This window comes from Centropristis striata, chromosome 14 (genome assembly GCF_030273125.1).
Source record: "Centropristis striata isolate RG_2023a ecotype Rhode Island chromosome 14, C.striata_1.0, whole genome shotgun sequence".
Lineage (NCBI taxonomy): Eukaryota > Metazoa > Chordata > Actinopteri > Perciformes > Serranidae > Centropristis > Centropristis striata.
This window is the reverse complement of record NC_081530.1, coordinates 1,664,086-1,684,438: the sequence shown is the minus strand read 5'-3', so window position 1 is coordinate 1,684,438 and position 20,353 is coordinate 1,664,086. Positions and strand designations below refer to the sequence as shown.

General features: G+C 38.9%; 1 protein-coding gene across 1 annotated transcript in view; it reads left to right on the top strand.

Moving 5' to 3' along the window:
* Positions 1-20,353, top strand: part of csmd2 (CUB and Sushi multiple domains 2) — a 358,175-nt gene that overhangs the window by 73,166 nt on the left and 264,656 nt on the right. The window lies entirely within an intron of this gene.

Below are 20,353 nucleotides of genomic sequence, written 5' to 3'. Positions count from 1 at the left end.
CGTGGGCGACTACAAAATGTATTTCTCACTTGGGTTGAGACTCAACAAAAGTAAGCATGAGCTCACCATACGCAGGCTGTTTGCACGGCATAGGGTATATATATCATAACATGAAAAAAAAATTTTCTGTTATTGAAACAGAGGGGGATGATAGGCAAATACGTTTTGGCACAATGAATAAAATCTTAAATCAATAATAGAAATTGGCATTTTGCACAGTGGACATTCTGACATGTCACAGTAAGGAAGGAAACAGGTGTAAACAAATATATTTAATGATGGTTGAGTTTCATTTAGCTGCTTTGATTTCAGGATTCTGTTGTGCAGCATCCAAGCCATTTTGAGCACCACAAAAGCTGAATTAATATAAAATGAATGTGTAGGGCATCACAACTTACTTTTACAAGATCTAATGGTTGTATTTGGTCCCCTTGGGATGTCTTACCAAGGTATGTTTATGTATGTTATCTATTTTTGGTCTTGTTTATTTATTATCTGTTTTCCAACTTTTTCTTCAAATAGGAATAAAATGTCCCGCAATTATGTGAAAGTGCACATTGTTTATTGAAAAACATTTTTCTTGAGTGAGGTTCCCCAACCACCTGCCAAATATGTGCGCCTGAGTCTTCAACAAACCTAGAGGGGAGGAAAACCACTCCTACTTGAATAGAGCGGAGCCAGCATTACTGTTCTAAGTAACACCTGTGCTTTTCCTATGATGAACACGATCTATTAAGGTCCATCTATCAATCTATGGAAATAAGTGAGCTCATTATTAAATAGAACTATAAACATTCACACTAGTGTTTCTCACACAGCTCAAGTGTGAACAACGTGTGGTCCCTCTAGAAACGTGACCCTGTTTAATGGGATGTTTGACTGAGTGCCTGGAGCAAGTAGCGTGTGTGTGTGTGTGTGTGTTTGTTTTTGTATGTATGTGTGTGTTGTGCATATGTGTCTTTGTGACTAAAGAGCTGAACACATGCTGGTGGATAGCAGCAAAGGAAGTGTGTCCCACTGTGGGGAGGCGACTGAGGTGTGAGCAGTGTAACAGTGGCACAAAGTGACAGACAGACTGAGGCGAATACGAGGGCAGTGGGCGGGATGTGTTGAGAGTGATGTGTATCTGTTTGTGTGTGTGTTTGGCTGTGCATGTTTCTATACTGCACATGCATACAAGGTTGTCTATTGTGCAGCCAGGAAGAGTGAACATTGAGGTGTTTCTCTCATGCCTGTCTTATTTTGGCTCCTGTGAACGGTTCTCTGTGCTCCCTCCTGTTCCCACATTGACAGGGCCTACCCTCACTGCATCCTAACAAAAAGACAGGGAGATTGTGAGGAAGACGAGGGGGAGACATAGGAAGAGACATCAACCGGTGGAGCGGGTTCAGCCAAAGAAAGAACTGAGAGCGTGATCGAAAAGAGCATATAGGAAAAATAGGAATAGAAGAAGACTTGATGATTGAAATGTGTGAGATAGAAAGACAAGGATGACTCACAACTATCAGGTGATGGATTAAGATATGAGGGAATCTTCTTGCAAAAAAAAGCAGGTCAGAGGAACACAAGGAACGGCACACGGCACATTTGCTGCACCGTTACTCATGCACATCGCTCACCCTTCTCCACAGCCATGCATTTTTTAGTCAGTGAGCTCATCTCCTCAAAAAGGCACAAGGAACCTGAACTGCTCTCACTTCTCTGACACAGCACTTCGTTATTGGGTTTTGACCGAATTAAATGTCACCCCAAACACTTCAGCCCCTGTACCTGTTTTGTTTGACTTCTCCAAAAGGTTGCTAGTGTTGTTATTCCTCCACTGTTTATGTGTGGTACCACCAGTCTGGCACACTAATTCTGCCACTTTATGAAAGTGTGTAATTAAGCGCCTCTGTTGGCCTCTTGTAAATGTCATCTGCTCAGTCCTCTGGATCGTAGACTTTGATGTAATTAATTCCAGCCTTGGATAACCCTCATCAGCCAGCGTGCTGTAAGTAAGGGTGATAGTTCACCTTTTGAAGCTGTGCCCTCTTTTCAATGAGGGAGTGTTACGGATACATCCAGCGCTATGAAAAATTTGTCAGTAACTTTAATTACAATATGGGGATATTATACATTTAGACCAAATAGATCTATTTTGATTAGATTTTAGGGTTGACTATCAGTATAATCAAAAATACGTACACAATAAGATTTCTGATAAATGAATCATCAGTAATGTGGATATAATGGCCGAGTGGGTAAAGGCAACAATAGAACAGCTAAAACTGTCTGGTGTTTACACTTTACTGTAATGCAGCCTTTAAAACTAGGAAACACGCCATATTACGACACCCAAAATCTAAGATATCTCTGCTCTCATATCACCATATTGACATAAAGTTGATACATTGCCCAGCATAAATGAAAAATATATAATCTTTTGGGGTTTCCCTTTGCTTCAAGATTGAATCAGCCGATCATCTTTCAGTCACAAATGAACTACTCTGGCTAGTATTTGAAGCAGCAATCCACAGGTTTCTTTCTTTTGCCAACAGCCATTGATTTTGAAATGACAGTGCCATTGGTGGACCAATCTGCTCTGATGTCTGTGTGCCATTTATGTCTGAAACTTGTACTCCTCTCCCTGTTTTCACTCTCCCATCCTCCCTCTTTCTTTTTGCTCTATGTGCCCTCCCCAACTGTAATTTTGATCCTTCTCCCCCGGCCTCTATCTCTCATCAGGATTAGCCTCCTTTGCATGTTAGCGTGCTAGCTCTTTCTCTCCCTCACTCCCACGTTTGTCTCTCCGTACAATCCCTGTTTTGTGTGGATTAGTGCCCGTATTGTCCTCGGCTTAGGGTGTCATTGTTTCTGAGTGGGGATGAGGTAGAAACGTGCTTCTGAATATGAGTGCGTGTGTGTACAGTATGTGCAAATTGAGACCGAGGTTATGAATATCCTTTTGTAAATTTTTTTTTTTTTTTTACACAGCTCAACATAGTGCCTGACGGGAAGCTCGGTGACTTATGTGCCTCTTTGGCATTTGTCGTCTCCACTGCCATGTGTCAATCCAAGACTATGTTCTAGTTCAGGGATTCCCAAAGTGTGGTGCGTGGACCCCTGGGGGTGCGCGAGCTGCCTCTAGGGGGTGCGCGAGATGAAAAATGTAATGGCGGTCTGATAATTACACAATTACATTTTTTTCCCCCACACAATAAAGAAGTGTAAATAAACATTTCTTTGTAATATGTAAAATCAAAAACTGTAATATTAATTAATTAATTAATGCAAGCTATTCAAAATGCACTTCATCTTAAAATGAAGCGTAGAAGAAGTTATCTTCTTCCATTTTTCCAGCCTGTGTTATGATGACGGGGTTGTGAAACCTCCACGGTCATTTAAACTTCCTGCAATTTTTGTTCAACGCGGCTCAAAATATGATAACATTCCCCCAACTTATGTGCTTTCTGCCTCTGATCCTGAGCCTGTCATCATCCTCTTTGCTCTTAAAAGTGGAAGCTTGTTCATAATTTTGTTGCATTATATTGAAACTGTTTTTTAGGTTAATTCAAATGTGAGAGCTCATTGTTGTGATGGTGATTATTTTATTATATGTGTGTTCTCATTTGAGCATGATCAAACATGCCGCCTTCAATATGGCGATAAAAAAGCTTATTGCATTTTGTTTTTTTTGAAGGTGTGGGGGATTGGGGGTGCGTCAACACGGTTGGGACATAGAAGGGGGTGCACGGCTAAAAAAGTTTGGGAACCGCTGTTCTAGTTGTAAGCAATATGGCTGAAGAAGCTTGGAACTTGGAAGGAATTAGTTTCTACTTATGCTAAGGTAATTGGAGGTGAGACTGACACTGAAGGGAGCCCTTGAGGGTGTGAGGAAGGGGAGGCTTGCTGGGATTGTCATGTTTTCATGTCATGTTCACTCACTCATCACAGAAAGGGAGAGAGAGTAAAAGGGTTATATGTGTATTGATCGAATACTGAGGTCTTGGTGTGACAGTGACACTCAGCAGGTGGCAGGCTGAGGAGGTTCGCGGATATGCTGTGACTATCGAGATGCACAAAAAAATTCCATTCAATGCCACATCAGACTCCTCATCTATTGTTTGTGACAGTATGGTATTTACTGGCTTATTTACTCTCTTCTCTCAGGTAAATTGGTGTGACAGTTTATTGATCCAGAAAATGTTCAGCTGTTAAGGTATAAAAGTTATTCAGGGAGACAGTATATAATCATCCTATCTTTTCTGTCAGTGCAGGCTTTCGGTTCCCCTCAATTGCTCTTTCCCAATTAGTTTGATTGGAATTCAACTTTTGACAATGTATTTACTGAAGACTCAAGTAGGCAACTTTAATAAGCCCACATTTATCATTAAGCAATTGTGTAATCTAATACATCATTAAGATTGCCTTGAATGCATGTTACCATCCATGATGAAATACCCGGCAGCGGTTATGAACAGTAACCAGTGCATTCTTTTTCATTGCTTTAATTGATATCAACCAAGCGGCTCTCTCTTGGCTGCTGTGTTTAATCATTTCTCCGTTTACTAGGCTGCTCTAATGCACAGTCATTCATCAGGCCGGATCTATCGATCAGCCATTGCCAATTCCCTCCACTCATCCCCTTCAGACCTTATCGACTGTTGACTATTCACTTGTTAGCCACCTAAATGTTAAAGGTCAAATTTAAAGTCTACATTTGCTCTGGGAAGTTGAAGTTGACTGTAGTCAAGTCTTTTTGGACGGAGTCTTTTTATGGATTTTCTTGTACATTTTTTTTGAATCTGTCACTTTGCAAATGTAATTATATTACCAAGGCTATTATTATACATACATGTTTAAATTCATGGTTACAGACAAGGTATAGGATTGCTGATTGTTCTGTATTGGGTTGTGAATAATTCAATACATACTCTGATAAATTACAGTGCCGAATCTTTACAAACAGTGGGGATAGACAAATGAGACAAGAAAAAAACAAAACCCAGTAGCCAAACGTACAGACATACAAACACAAGCACTGCATAATATGATTCAATGACTAAAATCACATGGGTCAGCTGTGTTTGTTCTACTTCTCCGTCACTTATAGAGAATCAATGTTGGCTGTACTCAGTTAGATTTCCGCCGTTTTGACGCCGACAGTGGAGAAACAGCCTGGGCCATTTAGGCTTGATTTACTGGAGGGAAGAGAGACAACCGGGAGGTGTCACAGAGAAATAAACCTTCTTCAGACTGCTTGGAAGCAGACAAATATCTTCACGAGGCACACAGAAAGTGGGCTTTTAACTGATTTGTGTTTATCCTTGTGTTGATGTTTGTCCCTCTCTCTGTGCCTGCCTCTCTGTGTGCCTGACAAGCTTCTGCTCAAAACTCACGGTGCAGTCTCGCCGTCACTGAAGCGTAAAGTGAAGGCACACCTGTTTGTTTTGTGTTTGTCTCTTACCCATCATTTGGCATCGCTACGTGCTCTATTTGAGGCCTTAATTCACAGTTGCTCTTCAGTGTAATGAAGCAAAGACTGGGAACAGGCAAAGGTGTTCTGTCAAAGGGAGGAGCCGTGGATATTTTTAGGTGAGCCGTCTTTGTAAGAGTGGGTGGGGAGTAAAATTGGCATCTTTTGTGTGGGTTAAGAGTGGAATTCTGCTTCGCTTCCTCTATACTCTGTATTCACGGTTGTCAGGCTCCTGAACAATGTCTTTTGAGTGACAACGAGGTGATCACATGGTTTATTTATGGGCTTTTCTTGGATCACCTCCAAATGTCACTTGATTTAGCTGCAGCATTCAGCATGGAGATTTGTTTGTGGACTGTGTTGATTTTGTTGCACTGTTCATTTTCATGGATATTGGTGAATCTGAATAATGTATTTGAACATATTCTTTCCTCTTAAACCAAAATGTGTTGGTGTCTGTTAAAAAATAACTCTCTTTTTCATCCTTTATTTTGAAAGGATGAAGCAAACATTGACTATATCATGGTATATCCCAAGGGAACTATACCCATACAGTGTGTTTGGAATCAAAAAAAGAGACTAGCTTGGGGAATACACGTTGGGATTTGACAGATGCAGTAATACCAAGAAACTCCTTTCACATCACATCACCCTGATGCTTTTGTATCTGGAGGGGGTAGAGAACACTACAGAGTATTTTAGATAAGATGATTACATAGTATGCATCTTATAGAAAACGCAGGCAGTGAAGTTTAATACAAAACAGGCTTACAAATCTAAATCTTGGGTTGAAAGTAGATAAGACATTACAAAGAGGAGAGGAGGGTGAGTTATGATGGATTATCATACAGTGTTTCCCACAGAATAAGAATTTACTACTGGGCAGGAGCCGATGTACTGTTTTATTATTTATTTTACACGTACAGTGTGAGCAAACATTGTGAGCTTTGCCTTTGAATCACAGAAGATTTACTCGTATATTTGGCGTTGGAATAAAACAACATCGTTTCTAAAACCATGCAGTGTATGCCCAGCTGAAGTTGGTTTGATAATGGTCAATAAACAAAAAAAAACACATGAACTTTCATGTAAACAAACACAACATGCACCATGCACATGGTCCCCCTCCCTCCTCTATGAAGTGGGATTGGTTCTGCAGTAAATTGTGCAGGTCTGTCAGACACTAGTGGCTCTGTTGCTTCCTTTATGAACAACGATATTATGTTAATCATGTTGTTCTATTGCTTATTATTAATGCAATACAACCCTGCCATGTTATCAGCTGGAAGATGTGTTTGAGTGTCAAGTTTGCTATCTTTCACAAGCTCTCCACTTTTTTTTATGCTCATTAATAAATAAAATAAACTTACAAAATGTAAAGAAAGTAAACATTATTTCACCTTTTTTTCTATGAAACAGAGAAATACAACCTTACAGCTATTGATTTAAAGTTTTTGTCTTTTTCCGAACTAAGATTAGCTTAATTGCATCTTTAACTCGTCATATAACACACTTCAGATTTGACAGAAACAAAATAAGATTCACCAAAACCATCTTGATTAGGTTTTCCACTGTTCGAACAATCACCACCTCTGGTTTTGTCAAAATAAATTCTTAATTCACAGAGTGATATGTGAGAGTATGCTGGCTGTCTCTGGCATTGCTACCCTATTTGTGCTACTAGCTTGCATGAGAGTCCTTCATTGGGTACTCTCACATAGCCAGACCTATCTAGTAAAGTCTACATGTGGCAAAGACTGTCATATTGTGATGACCATACCATAGTGAGTCAGAAGAAAAGAAATCTATAATTAGCGCCAGCCATGAACCGGAACACAGTCATTTTTGTGATTGCATGATCCATTCCATATAACCACAGTTCAATAATTGGCTAATTGTAACTAATTTAAAATGACAAAAGACCTAAATGTGCTTCACTTGATGCTGATGGCATGGTGAATGATGCTTTAGACGGAACAGTCCAAGTGATTGTATTGCAGGTAGAACAGTCCATTTGGACCAGAAATCCTCTCAGGAACTATGGTGATTCCTTGTGTCGCTTATAATTTTCTCATATGGTGGCAAAGGCAACTGAAGCTTGTACTCAATTAAAAATAACCCGTAATGCATCGCCAGCTGTCATACAGGCAGAAAAAAATTGTGAGCATAAGAAATAAGGATGACAGAATGATTTAGCTGGTGAAGCGGAGCGGACAGACTAAAGGCAGCGCTGTGTGTTAGAGTTGAGCCAAAAACAGAACTGCATGCAGTAAAGACGCTTCACTTGTGCGCAAGCTACTCGCTTCATAGGAATGAAATACTTCCTTTGACCTTTTGACGGTAGCAGAGCACTTTTCCCAGCTGAATGTCTATTTGGTTGCACATTCAACAAGCTAATGTGCAGAACAAGAATCTGTTTGTGTTTGTAAACTAAGGACACTTTAGCAAAAAAGTGAATAAGGGTTGTTATGGCTCTTGTGTTGCAGAGCAGACTGCTGTCTGGCATCGTGTGAATGTCTGCTATGCATATGAAAGAATGCCGATGTTACTGCTTAGAGCAAGATTTCATTGACTCATTCATCTCTATGCAGACATATACCAGGAAAAAAAATATAGTAATTTGTAAAAAAAAGTTGAAAGTTGTATAAGTGCTATAATCAACAGTTCTTTGGTTTGAAAGACATGACCCATAAAAAAACATGTTGCACCTCACTGACTTTACGGGGCACTGACCTGTATTTCCCTCAGGTTGCAAAGTAATTTGTGGTAGTTGGCCATTTAATGTTGGAGGTGGAGTTATTTTTCAGCAAAATAATTTTCAGCACATAATTCAGAAGTGAAGTTACTTTATTGTGGGAGATTCTTTAGTCAATCTGAACAATCAGCTGCATTTCTGGCTTCACGGACCTGTCTGTCAAATGTTGTTTTAGAGTCCAATCTTTGACTGACTCCTGATTTAGAAATTGTGAGAGTGAGAGATGTGTTCACTATCATGTAAACAGAATATTATCGGATGTCAATATCAACCTCAGGAAACATACATTGTCAAAGTCTGAAATGTGTTGAACCTGGCTATTTCCTTTCCTTTCACCAGAGCAGGTGACAGGGAAAAGAAAGAGAAACTAAGGGGGAAAGCCAAGGTTAAATAAAGCTATTGATTAATCTTTCCAATGCACCTTTGCTTCATCAAGCCACAGCTGCTCTATTACCTGCACCACTCTGATAACCAAACTGATGGAAACTAAAGTGAATGGGAGGAGACATGGTTAATGAGATGCCAGTCTGAATTGTCATGTGACCTGTTGACCCGACAAGGTGAGCGAAGCTTCAGGAGGATACTTATTATGTGTTGGAAGCTTTAGCTCCATATCCCATTCATGTGACACATTAAATGACAGTAGATTGGAAAGCAACCTGTATAGTCATGAGTGTACTGTACAGTTGGAGGATTTTCAGGTTTAATGCATTCTAAGAAAAGAATAAGCTTGTTTTCTCACATTCCACACAAACCTGCACGTTTACGCATCGACACTTCCCCTTCCACAAAGTCCTCTCTAGTGGGCCTTTACTGTTTCCAAGGCAACCTGCAGAGCTGGGAAGAGAGGATTGGCTGAGGGGAGGGCAAATCAAGACAAAAAGCAGGGAAATAAGATAGAGGGGGAAAAGGCAGGCCTTAAGGATGGCCATGGTCTGACTGGGCATCCTTCTTTAGTGTAGAACAGATATGCTGACAAATTCTGGTCGGATAACCATGAATGTTGACCTGCACCTTCCCTGTAGCTTCACTCTGGAGCAACAACTTCCAAATAATTCCCAAAAATGTTCACTTGTTACTGTAATAGGTAACACATTATTGAAAATTAACTAGGGATGCACTGATCCAATGTTTTTTTCTCTAATACATGATGCCAATCACTGGTTGACACCATTTCCCTTTTCCCCCCTCAACATGAATATTAAAACCTCACTAAGTAGTCACTGGGTGAGCTGTGGCTCAGTTGATCGCCCACTGATTGGGAGGTCGGTGGTTCGATCCCTGACCATGGCAGCCTACATGTCGGAGTATCTTTGGGCAAGATACTGAACCCCAAATGGCTCCTGATTCTGCGTTCATCAGTGTGCGTGAATTAATTTTCTGATGGTAGCAGATGGCACCATGAAGGTTAGCCTCGGCCACCAGTATGAGTGTGTGTGTGAATGGGTGAATGAGCGCAGTCTTTAGTGTTAAAGCACTTTGAGTGGTCGCAAAAACTAGAAAAGCACAATACAAGTGTAGTCCATTTAGCATTACTAAGTAGGGTCTGGCAATAAGAAGTCTAAACACCAACATTCCTTAAATTGTGTACACTTTAATGTCCATGCTACACGTTTTTGAAAACTTGTTTGTTTCTGATACATTGTTTAATAGACTCTTTTTTTATTTTGTTATTGCGTTGTAGATGATTGTTAGCAGGGGTGTGACAATACATCAAGATTGATATATCGATTATTGGTGAACGATCCAACTGCATTGATGCGATGTGAAATTATTGATGCATATCGCCGTTTTTAATATACGCTTTTATTCTGACAATCTCTCCGTTTTGCGAAGTGAACTGAGCACACGGATAAAACCTTCTTGGGAATGGTCTATGTTCATATTTGAAAGATCAATGCAGGCTCTTTATGTTCACCCATAAAAATACATTTGCTGCATTTCATAGTCAACAGAAGGTCTATTTTTATGCATCAAAAACAAATAATGGACTGTTTTCCATTTAAATGTCTTGAAGAGCGCAGCAATAAATTAGTTGTTTGTGAGTCGATATATAAATAACCGGTTGTGTTAAATGAACATATTATATCGTCTCATATCGATCGATGGCCCCTGAATCGACCCAAATCGAATTCATACAGCAGAAGACTTTGTGATATCAGCGAATATAGTATCATTGTCCAATGAACTGATCTAATATTGGGTCATGAGGCAACCTGCAAATTGCACCCATAATTGTAAAGGCAGAATCTGCAGCATCTTACACCATCAGAACATCACCCTGCAATAGTATCTCTAGCTCCCATCAGACACAGGAATACATTGACATTGTTTTAATGAAACCGGAGCAGTTTGCGTTCACGTGCGATCTCCTTGAGTTAGGATGTGCCTGTGTGCACCTGTGTACTTGAGCTTACAGGTGTGGCCACAGGATTTCTGTGATTTTTGTTTGAAAGAGTAATGTCAGTGGCGAGATAAGCCTTGAAAGCCAGAGGGATTTAGATGCTTGAAGCCAGACAGAGTCAAGGCTGTACACAGATGTGTTGATCTCAGCTCCCCCAGCCTTGTCTCTCATCTGTCTTCTGGCTTTCCTCCTCATGCTCCCCGATCCCTCTTAGTTTAGTCTCATATATAGTGAATGGCTACTGAATGGCACATTATTCCGTTTTGCAGACATTGTCGGTCGCCATCAATTCTGTATGAGCTCTCTTTCACACCTCAGCGCCTCCCACACAGCAACTGGCCCTTTTACTGCACCTGCTGTTGTGTGTGTGGGAAATGAGGATATCTAGAGTTCATTCCAGTCTAAATCTGTATACATTTGTGTGTGTGATTGTGTGTGTACAGTGGTTTGAACTCTCATTTTCACTCCAGAATTTCTCTTGTTGTTGGAGAAGCTGTATGCACAGCTAAACTCAAAACCAGACAGGGGTTTTCACACACACACACACACACACACACACACACACACACACACACACACACATGCACAGGTACACATACACTTTACTCACATAAAACAGTGTGAAATAAGGGTTTTCCTGCTATCTGAGCTAAGAATGTGTCCCACTGCCTGAAAATCTTAGGACATTTTAGAAAATAATCATTACAGGAAAGTAGTGCTGCAGAAAACACAACAAAGTAATTAACTTATGACTTGTGATAAAAATATTATCAGACAAATTTAGTGATTGGCATTCTTGGGATGATAGGATTCAAAACATTGAAGCTCTGGCTTTTATAGTCTCAAAAGCCATGTAACACAGCTCTTATCCTCCCTCCACTATCTAAAAGCAGTTGCTTCGGAATTGTTTTCTGACAGACATTCTCAAAAGAAGTGAACTTCATGACAAGACTAGCCATGCACTTTTCTCTTTCAACCACACACTGTGGCATGAACACAAAACCAAATACAAATCAAGCAATGTTCCACTTCTACAGGTAGATACAGAATTATAACTAATATTTTTGTCCACATTTTACCGGCCCGCAACAAAGATTAGCTCTTTGAACCGAAGTCAGTAGTGTTTTATTTAGCTTACTTTTAACCAGTAAAATTATTTGATTGATAATTTGTTTTTTAAAACACCAGATACAAAAGACCCGATACAAAAGTATATACTTTAGTAGTAAAACTGATGAAAGAAAGCATTGACAATTGCTAACACCATGAGCTTCGTTATGTCAGCTTTTAGAGTTAGCCTGCTGAGTTTTTTTTTCTACTGCCGAGGCAAGTAAAAATAAAACCACTTCCAGTGATATTCAGTTTTATGTCTACATAGGCCGGCAGATACTTTGGCATTTGACAGTCATGATAAATATGCACATTTGCAATTTGAAGAGCAGTACTAATAAATATCCCAATTGAGACTCAGCAAAAATTCTAATTTTAAGAAAAATTGGCAAGTTCTATGAGGAAAGAATTGCATTCTTTAAGTTGGAGCACCAGGATACACACAGCACGTTTTAGTTGAGTGCGTAACACTAAATGTAAACTTTATTTGTTTACAAGAATACTTTTCAGGGAACCTTAAACTGATGGAAGTGTTACATCTTTAGGTCATCATTTAGGGACGTTTTTAATGCACATAATACACTCACACGTGCACACACCCAACAGTAGGATGCTATCTGTTACATCTTAAGGGGAGTTAATTTCTGCATTCCTCAGCCTCTCTAAGCAGAAGTAATGGCAGTTGCCAGCTTTTGTCCAGACCATGTGTAGGGAACAGGAGGCATTGATTGAATTGCTGCTTGACAAAGCAGAAACTGCTTATTGAGCTAATGCACCTGTGTGTTGGGATCGATCTCACAATGTCACGTCCAAATGCATATGAGAAAAGGGAATGTGAGAACAGAGAAGAGGCACAGGAAAAGCAATGGAGAGGGAGGACATTTTAAAGGAATGATGTGAGATGCACTGAGATGAATACAAAGGTGGCTGCATATAGACCTAGAGAGGGTTTATGTCCAACATTGAATCTGGAGTGAACTGGGTTGGATATCTTTAACAAGTTAAACTCTAGCAACTCACACTAGAAGGTGAGTCACTGAAGGGTCATCTCGTCTTTTGTGTTCCCTGCTTTCACATGCTGCAAGCTAATTTAGAGCCAGGTGCTGCAGAATCTGGCTCCTTCCTATTGATGACGCTGCTGTTTCTCTCCTAACATCCAACTGTGTATTCCTTACCATCTGTCTACAGTATCTGGATCTCTGTCTCCATCTCTCTCTCTCTCTCTCTCTCTCTCTCGCTCTCTCTCTCTCTCTCTCGCTCTCTCACCCTACTTAATTGCCTATTTAAACAAAGACCAAAAAATGGAAAAAAAATACAGATAATCATTATCATTATCATTAGTTTATTTAAAAGGGGACAGTGCAATTTCATAAAACACATGATTATACATGGTTAAAAAAGCCAGAGTTAGCCAGAAGGCTGGTTTTCATCTGTAGTCCCCTGGCCATGATGTAAAAAAACAGAGAATTACGAACAAACAAACAAAAAAACAAAAACAAACAAAAAAAAACAAAAAAAACTAAAAAATACGTACAATATACAAAATACATATACAAACACTTACGATACGATTAAGAAAAAATACAACATCACATACAACATCACAACATAACATTTTATCATAACATCAAAACAACACAACAGGCTTATCTTTTAGTGTTGGCAGCTGTAGGTGTTGATAAGCCACAATTTCAACTTTTTTGTAAAGGCCTTGTATGTTGTTAGCAGTTTAACCTCCTCAGGTACTCAGCTCAAGGCTGTTTCTTAAGAAGAAACAAAGGTACCAATTGGGGGTGTCACAATTATATAAATCCAATACGATTTTTTTACTTAAGGTCATGATTTGATGACATTTTTTATTTTAAACTTTTTTGTTTTTAGCACAGAATGTTGCATGATACCGAGTCTTAATTTGTAAAGATTTTCATAAATGTTTTGGCCTTGACAACCATCATTCAAATGTTTTAGTTCCTCACTAAAAAGATGGCTACATGGTATTAAGTGTGATATAACAAAAACATTGGGGTGTTTAAAAGTAGATAATTCATTTGAATTGAAAACAAATTCAGTTCTACCCTATACAATATATGCTATGATCAAACTGATTAGCTTCATTCTGAATTACGTGCATTCTGTTTTTGTTTACATTTTTGCATGCACAGTGTCCCAAAAATTTGGATTCTGGGCTGTAAATCGCCAATGGTGCTTTTGATTACGATATTTAAAGTCAGATGCTCATTTTGATCAATGCTTTTTTTATAAGAATTGAAATTGTGACTCCCCTATTAATGTAGTCATGTAAGACAAACAGAATCAGAAAAAAAGAACACATTTCTTGCCTGCTACATGCATTTTATACTGCACCTCTGCAGTGCATTTCAAGTAATATTGTGAATCATGTGTAAATACTTTAGCAGCAGTGTTCCACTGTCAGTCATGCATCTTGTGTAGCTGTTTGATACATGGCAGACAGAGTGATGTGGATGAACTGCATTGAGACAGCTTTGTCTCCCCAGCTGTCATCTCTACATGTTTTTTCTCTGTATCTCACACATCTTTTCTCTTTCTCTTTGATTCTCCTCTTTCTTGCCCTTTCCCTAACCCCGTCATATTACTTTGGATTTTCTTCAGGGACGTGCTTCCTTTTTCAACTTTAGTCTCATAACTTAAGAGTCACAATAAATAATAATAAACCTACTCTTGGACACATAGCAGAAGTCCATTTTTTTTCTATCTCTCTACTGCAGAGGTCTCAAACTCAAATTACCTGGGGGCCGTTGGAGGCAGTATCAAAATGACCAAAAAAAGACACAAAATTACTAAAAAAGACACAAAATGACCAAAAATGACACAAAATGAAAAAAAAGGCACAATATGACTGAAAAAACACTACTTAAAAAATACACAAAATCACAAAAAAGACACAAAATGACCAAAAAATACACAGAATTACCAAAAAAGACACAGCATTATTAAAAAAGACAAAATGACCAAAAAAGACAAAAGATAACAGAAAAAAAGACACAAAATGACCCAAAAAGACACAAAATGACCAAAAAAGACACAAAATTATTTAAAAAAGACACAAAATTACCAAAAAGACACAATTATTTTAAAAAAAGGACACAGAATTATTTTAAAAAAGACACAAAATGATATAAAAAAAGACACAAAATTACTAAAAAAAGACACAAAATTACCAAAAAAAAGACACAAAATTACCAAAAAAAAGTAATTAAAGGGAGCTTCCACACACAACACGGTAAAGTGCCATTCATATAAAACATTTAATATCAAGGTGAGGGCCACAAAATATCGTCACGAGGGCCGCAAGTTTGAGACCCCTGCTCTACTGTCTCCATTGTCTACCATTTGCACTATGTTCGTATATATATATTCCTTATATAAAGCCTCTTACAGCGAAGTGCTAAGAAATTCACAATCTCTTTATTTTACAGCATAATCTTTTTTAAGAACCACTTTGTGACAAATGGGTGCTACAGTATGCAAGGGTATATATTACTACTCCCTTTTCCTAAGGAGGAGAGGATGACAAATTGAGGAACAGGCTTGAAGACACCCAGGAAGAGAGAGCATCAGTCTTATTAGGGTCAAAGGTCATCCCACAGGAGATGTGCTTCATACCTTCTCCTTCTCCTCCACTGTCCTTTGTCCCAGTCACAGGAATGAGAGGATATGATGAGAGATGGGAAGGAATAGAGGAATGTAAGCAGATGATGTAAGGGCCGGATGGTGTGATGGATGAGAGGGCGCGTATGTGTGTGCACACATGGTTTGTTCGCACTTGAGCGTGTTCATATGGTTCCAGTGTTAGCCAGTGTGTGCTGTAGAGAGGGCTACATTGATGGACGAGGAGCATCCTTTGCCGTTTCAGCAGTGGAAGTGCTTAAAGCCCCCGGGCCCCCAGGGACGGGCCATGTCACACTCCCATCCTCCTGACTTATGGACCTGCCACGACAAACACCCAAGGGCTGCTGTTGGGGGTTTGGGTATATAATAATCCACGTGATGATAGAAGCCAGACCCCCTGGAAGAAACCCACCTCTCCTAAAACAAAAAAGTTTTCCTATGAAAGCTTTAAAGCTTGTAGAATAATCTGAGGAATAATTCTGATATATGAAAGCAATTGCCGGGGTGGAAATTAATGGAGAGTAATGTGAAGTCGTCTCGCAAATATTTAAAATTGTTTTCTCATTATTTCTTTCGAGCTGATTGGTGTGTGTTTGTTTGTTTTTTGTCTTTCTTCCTCTCCATCTCCCTTTTCATACTCTCTCTCTGTTTAGGATTTAGCCTGCAGGAAGAAATGGAATAGATTGTGATAAATGAGTTTAAAGCACACAGTGCAAAAACAGACTGGTTGTTTTTTATACACCGCTGCCTTGCTTTCCTGGTTTTGGGTATATAGATACTCAACTCTCAGGTCCCCCTGCCTTAATATAAAGAGAGACATTACCTTTGCAGAAATTGTTCTTTTGTCTGCTAGAAAATCAGTCGACTATTAAGTCACTTTTTGTAGGGAGATAATGGTGTCAGGATACAACAGTGGGGAAAACAACTTCACTTTCAGGTGGTTTGTCCACTATTAGTGTCGCTGTCTCAATGCACGAAAAACTGTCAATGCTTTTCACTCCAGATGTTTATTAGTGATGGATAAATTCACATCATGGGAATAGAGAGAGTATGGATTCTCAGGCAGGTTAAAGGAAAAGTATTTCCCTCTTCAGTGCTCCTGTTCTGGAGATTTCACCAGTAATGGCACTGTTAGACTTAATTTACTACCCAAACTAATGACCTGAAATGGAAAGTGTGATGAGAAAATCACATGTATGCACACACACACACACACGCACAGATATATACATGCATGCACATGCATACACGTCTACACTCTAACAGTGATGTGCCCTCAATCAGTTCTAATGCAAGTCAATCAGTCATCCTGTTCATCTCTCCCTCTCTCTTTCTCTCTGTCAGTCTCTCTAACACACACATACACATCTCCCTGTCAATCCACAGCCTTGCATGCACCGCCTCTTTCTCACACATCTGTTGTCTTCTTCTTTTTTTCCCATTAAGGTGTGCCAGTGAGCCAGCAGATAGAATATCAGGGCCTCGGCTCCAGCACAAGTCAAAATGTCTGCTGTGGGGAAAGTTATCTATTCCTGTTCTTCACTCTAACCTTACATCCCAGCTTGACCCTCCTCTCCTTGGATCTCTGAAATGTTGTTTGGTCTTGAACTTCTGTGACCCAAGAGCTATGTTAAACCAGCCCAACATGGTCACAACCACAGGGGTAAAACAGTTACCTGCATGCCACCAGGGCCCCCTGTGGCCATGCTGCAGCACCGTCCCACTGGCTAATATGCTAATCAGACAGAGTCCTTGTGTATATGCTAATCTGGAAGTGATGGAGGGGAAGCTGTAATAAGGTGGTCAAAATAAAGGCTATGGCACAGTGGAGCCTAAAAGTGACAAGTCAGTCATCAGAGTGTAGGATTTTTGCCAGAGGGAGAGTACACAAGTACTAACTAGCTAGTTTAAAAGGTAAATCAGCATTTAGAGCAGAATCCTTGATGTCTGAGCAGGAGTTCTACCTTTAAAATTATGGAAAAAACCTGCTGTGAAATGGCTGATTTGAATGTAGGTAAAAGTGGCACATGCAGCTGCAGTCTTCCGCCCAAAGTAAATCACTGCTGATGTTACCCTTGAACAGCCTCTCTAGAAAAGTAGGGAAATGTCAGGCGTGACAGCAAGAATTTGGCTGATATCTTTTGCTCATGGCCAAATATGCTAATAGTGAATTTGTTGATTGAAGCTATTTTGTGCTTGCATATCTGTCAGTTGGAAATCCATGGAAAACAAGCTAGCCTTGGATTGGCTTAGCCAATTAGGGAATTTATAACACATTTTTAATTAAAAATGTATTTAAAGAAGAAACTAATAAATGCACACTGAATTATTAATTAATTAAATAATTAATTAAACTCCCACTAAATCCCTCTACAAGCACAAATTTTAATATATTTTTTTTTACATTCTCATTTTTAAATTATTAACTATAATTAATACAAATACTGGATGATACAAACTTCATGGCATTTGATGTTTATATCAGTTTGTATTCTGTCAGTCAATAATGCCTTTTCCAACCATGGAAACTGACATTCTGTATTAGTGAGTCTTTGTTTTGGACAGCTTTTCCCTTCTGCAGACCCCTTAACGCTCCCTCTATGAACATAGACTGCCAAATATGAACACAAATATTCAGAATTCATATCCAAGCTGTGAGATAATGTCACTTAAGGCTTACGCTGTCTCATAACTTCACAGCGAAGGTAACCTTTTGTGAGGAGAACACGCACACACACACACACACTGATCCACAATCAAGCACTTAGAGGTCATGTTTGTTGTCTGATGGTGGACTGGACACAAACTGTTTGCAGTCTATTTATTTACCAGCCAGTTAATTCCACAGCTCAAGCCCTGTGGAATGCACTGTTGGATAAAATGATTGATCCGTCCTTGTTAGACCTTGCTGTAAGGAAGTTTTAGCTTACCGGCTCGAAAGGGAAAAAGATGAGAACAAACAAACCAAATCAAATGTTTTTTAGACTTCAAATGAAAAAGCATTAAAGCATTTTGAGTGTGAAACCAAATTAAAATAAAAAGATACAAAATGGACCATTGAAAGGATGACTCCAAGCATCTCAACCCTTTGATGCACAACATGGGTCTAAAGTGACCCAACTGAGTTTTTATTTTCTGTATCTTTGCAATAAATTAATTTTATCATTCTGTATTCCAGGTTTTCCTCAATCAACTTGTTTTTTGATCATCATAAATCCTAATTTTTTGTTTTCATTTCTTACATTTTGAATAAAAACCCTTTTTGTATCACTATGCTTCTAATGTGCACAACATGGGCCAAAAATGACCCGTATCTATTTTCAATGTTATTTCATGTACGGCTGAGTGTTTTTGTATCATACATCTTTGAAATAAATTTATTTTATCATTTATTAGTCCAAGTATTCAGTATAAGTACAGCACAAATTATTATTTTTATAGTATAAGGTCATTTAATTTTAAATCAAATTCGGAAGAACGGGTCATTTTTGTGTGTAAACTTGATGTAATAATACAAAAACTATGGTTCTTCATAAAGTGTGACAGGAAAAATGGATATAATGATCTGTTGTAATAAAAAAAAAAATATTCAAATAATACTTGGACTATTTAATCGTAAAATATACTGATTAAAAAAGATAGAGCACAGAAACACACAGCCAGCATTAAATAACATGGGAAATGAATGAGGGTCAATTTTGACCCATGCTGTGTCCATATGTTGTGCATCAAAGGGTTAATGGTGTTTTGTCTTACTTATCCTTTTATAATCTTATTTATCTGAAATTAAAAATATTATTCAAACTTCTTTTTAAGATAAATCTTGTGCTGTGCAGCCAAAATAAACAAATTCCTTTTATAGAGCCTATATGTTGTCTGATATGTGCTGATATGAAAACTTTTTTGTTTTACAGAACATATAATACAGAAAATTATGCTTGGGGTTATTGAGAACTGGTGTTAGCTATTTTTTTTATTTATTATTTGTTCGTTATTTAAATGGTCAGCAATTGACTGATACTGCACACATGGTGATGTCTAGTTAGCTATATATTCTATTTTTATTTAGTCCTAGTTAATTAACACATTTAAAATACATTTTTGTGCACAATCCACACAGAAAAGGCCTTTCTTCATTCCAGCTCAAAAATGAACTGTCCATCACGGGTCTCTAAAATCCCTGTATTGGTCACGCTCTTTTCAGACGTTCTAATCTTTTGCAGTACATTATGGAGCTGGAGACATCCGATAGTGTGCATTGAATGTGATGTTGAGGTGCCAGTAAGCTGTGTTGCTGTATAGGAGCCATTCTGTCCTCTCCGGAGTTCAGCCCAGCTCCTGTGGAGACACTGAGTTTCATCCAAAGTCCAGCACATGCTCTGGCCAGATCCCTCACTGTGTGGGAGTGTGTGACTGGGACAGGGCCCTTAAGCTGGATGACAGAGTGCATGTGTGTGTGTGCAATGCATGCTTGGTCAAGGCAGTTTTATTCATACTGAGGAATTATTGTTTGAGATGCAGCAGGAACAAAACCATTCACCAAAACATACTTCTTTATATTTCTTTCAGCCGTTTTACTGTATCAAAAGAGCGTCAAGAGGTTCAGGAGCAAGAGATTGGCTGAACTTCCCTTGAACTTGATTTGCATAATAACACACAATTAGACAAGGTTCTGTCAATACTGGGCTCACTTATTTGCATGATTGGACAAGCTGTGATGGTCATCATGGCATCCATGAGTGACTAAGTAACTACTATTGTTATCTGAAGCACTTTCGGGAGAAAAAAAAGGAAAAACATATATCGACCTCAAAGGATATACAGTGTTTTATACCACGGTCCCCTCACTGACTCTGCGTGTTTCCATTACCTCTCAGCACTTCTGTTACCACACAGAACTGTCTGCGGAAAGCCAGGAAAATATTTGATTAGTGCTTTTTTTTTTTAAAGTATGTCATTTCTGGGTCAGATATGTTAT